This window comes from Notamacropus eugenii, chromosome 1 (assembly GCF_028372415.1).
Source record: "Notamacropus eugenii isolate mMacEug1 chromosome 1, mMacEug1.pri_v2, whole genome shotgun sequence".
NCBI lineage: Eukaryota > Metazoa > Chordata > Mammalia > Diprotodontia > Macropodidae > Notamacropus > Notamacropus eugenii.
Window position 1 is genome coordinate 110,123,345 of NC_092872.1, and position 3,422 is coordinate 110,126,766.

General features: G+C 36.7%; 1 pseudogene; it reads right to left on the reverse strand.

The window, feature by feature from the left end:
* Positions 1 to 1,398: 1,398 nt before the first annotated feature.
* On the reverse strand, positions 1,399 to 3,095 carry LOC140505779 (UDP-N-acetylglucosamine transferase subunit ALG13 pseudogene; annotated as a pseudogene).
* Between the last annotated feature and the right edge of the window lie 327 nt (positions 3,096 to 3,422).

Sequence of the window (3,422 nt, forward strand, 5' to 3'; positions counted from 1 at the left end):
AATTATTATCATTTTATTATTGTAAATTATCATTGTAAGTGGGCAATTACAATGTGCCAGGCACTATGCTAAGCACTATAAATGAAAGACAACAAATAGAGTAAAAAAGTAAATCTTTAAGGAGTTTATAAATGTATACATACAGAGTATATGTACACAGAGTATATACAACTGTCTATAACGCATGTAGAAGCTATCTTGGATTGGGGAAGGCCTGCACTTAAGCCTTGAAGTCAGCTTGACTGACATTGAAATCTCATTTCTCACTTTTACTATTGGTGTGACCCTGGATAACTCAACCTTCAGTGCCCCATGCAATTCCCTAAGACAATAAATTGTAAAGCAGGTAATGACCTATATCAATAGAGCGAATTTCCTTTGGCTAAAATAAACTAGAGAAGAAAATGTGAAAACACTCTGGTATCTTTACCAAGGAAACCCCACTGGTGTCACCAAGAGTCACCACGCCTAATTAAGACACACCCCCCCAAACAAAAATAAAACTAAACAAAAAACAAACAAAACCCTTGAAATCATAGGTCCAGACTCCTTTCCAACAATAACAAAAGAGATATAAAGTGCATATAACACTCTCCTAAACACTATTGATGTAGAAACACTGGCAAAAACAGCATCTCCAGGCTCCAAAGAAACCTTTCCCAAGTCTTCTCATGTCTCTTACTCTTGTTTCCAGAAGCTCCTCCCAATAAAATAATAATTATATCTCCCAATTGCTGCAAATGCCTACGTACTTGGAAAATCTGATTCATTAGTCCTAAATGATGTTAATGGATTAAATGTTCACCCTATTTCTTCTTATGGACCTTATATGCCCAGACTTTCTCCCCACACTTGCAACTCTGTCCCTCCTCTTTATTTCTTGGAACCTGTCCCTCCAATCAATGTTCAGTTCAAGTATCACCTCCTTCAAGATGCCCTTTATGATTCTTCCAGTTGTTAGTCTCCCTCCCTTGCAAAAAGCACTCCATTATTTTTACATTTGTTTATTTTGTAAGTGGCATATTATTCCAATCTAATCACTCCCCCCAACACATATCAACACAAACTTCCTTTGTACACCCCAACCCTTCATGTAATCCCATTTTGGGCAAAGACTTGCTTTTGCCTTTGCATCTGTAGCATCTAGTTCAGTGTCTGTTAGGTAATGAGTGTTTTATAAATACTCTTTGATGGAGAGGTGGAAAAAAACTTGTCAAGTCTATTAAAGAATTCAAAATAAGCAGATATACATGAAATACATAGGCTTAGGGTTTAATTCCTATTCTGAAAGCTACTTAACAACTGTGCCACCTAAAGCAGTGACTTAGCTTATCTGCACCTCAGTTTTTTCATGTTTAAAATGAGAGAATTATACTAGATGACCTCTATCTATTCATTTTATTTTATTTTTTTTGAGATGTGAAAAATTTATTAAGGAGAGATCATACTACAAAAACACACTAAAGAGAAGATTGGATCTCATTGCATTGCCTAGGAAGGCTTGTTTATGTGTGTATCTCTATGTTTTCAAATGAGTGTGGCAAAAAGGTTGAGACTGACAGACTGGAATTCATTTTTTAAATCCCACAACTTTATCCAAAAATTCAGAGAATGTCACTGACTGGCCAGGAGGAAGAGGTTACATTGATTGTAAGAGCTCGAGAAGGGTGCTACATGTGCAATAGAAAAGATTCCCTTCTTTGTGCAGCTGTCTGGCCATCTCTAACTGGTGATTGTCCATCAGCTTTTCATTTACAAACACCACCAAGGGCTTTCTCTCTTCCAGGGCCTCCAAGTAGCTCCCTGCACCTGCATGGCTAATGATAAGATCTGATCTCTTCATGTCTTCTTTCAAGGAATTCTTGAACTTGTAAACAATGACAGAAAAAGATGTCGAAGCGAAGGAGTATGGTACCACTGTGCCTTTTCCAATCTGTAGAACAAGTTTGTGATAACCAAGTCTCCTGAGTATCTGGAGGGTAGCCCTGGAAGACATGCAGGTTATGAACTCATCAAAACTGGTGGTGCCCATGGTGATGAAAACGGACTTCATAGCCACAAACTGTCAGCCAGCCTCAGAGTGGCTGGACGTGATGTCGTATAACATCATACACCTTATTTATAGGGTGAAGGAAATAGATTAGATGATCTCTGATGTCTCTGAGCTCTCCATATAGTATAAAACTACTCTTAAGTGACTTTAGAGGATATCTTAAGTCTCTTAGGATACTAGAGTCAAGCACCTTTAGGCACCTCCAAATATAGTCTATATTTTCAGGGTGTAATTCATATGCTTTAGTATTGGAAAGAAACTTAGAGATCATTTAGGGCAACTTTCTCATTTTATAAGGGAATAAACTAAGGTCCAGACTTGCTAAAAATTAACCAGAAGAGCCAGGATCAAGGTTAAGATCATTACTATAAGAAGTTAGGGAAGGATTATTCTTAAGAACCTAGACTAGTGTTCAATGAATATTACATAGGTAGAAACTATGTGCCCTCTTCAAAAAATTAGCATCTACCAAATACTTGGTAAGGTGTGACTTGGTGGTTATAATTACAAATAATATGAAAGTTGCTATCTTTAAGGAACAGACATACCCTCCTTCCATAACATATTACAGGTGAAAATCTTATATTGGTTTGTCATTTCCTTCCATAGCTCCTTTTACAGACAAGGAAATTGAAGTAAACAGGGTTAAGTGACTTGCATAGGGCCACACAACTGTTAAGTTTCTGAGGCCAGTTTCAATTTAGGTCTTCCTGTTTCCAGGCCTAGAGCTCTATCCCTTTCACCATCTTATAACCTGAAAATATTATTCAGCTGCAAAATAGGTTATTTTTTCTACTTGCATAAAAATGAAAGAATAGTAAGAGGATAATAACTTACCCTGCTTCTAATTTGAACGCCTTGAAAAGTTGTGAGAATGAGATAACATTGATGTTTATAATCACATATGCCCCTCAAAGTCATTCCTTATGTCACATAATGGTTGAGTAGGAAGGGTAGAATTAGCAATGCCTAAGTGAAAAAATAGAATGACCATGATGTGGGCAGTTTATGTGCTCTGAGACCATGTGATTATCTGACAGAAACTTTGAAATGTCAAACTGTTTGTAACAGAATGAAACATTCTGTTAGATCCATTATTGTACTAATAATAGAAGGGCTATTCTCACAAGTCCAAATTCCATTTCTGTATCCACTCATTTGAGTTAGTATTCTAACCAATGTAGTGTAACTGCTTCTATGGATCTAAGAAATGGATGGGATAAGATTGTAAGCTACCTTTTCTGAAACTATTATTATGACCAGCTTACCTTGGAGGATGGTAGAGCAAGTGTGACTATTACAAATTAGACAAAATAATACCCCAGCTGGTATAAATGCTTCAACATAAACATATGTAATACCATAAGAT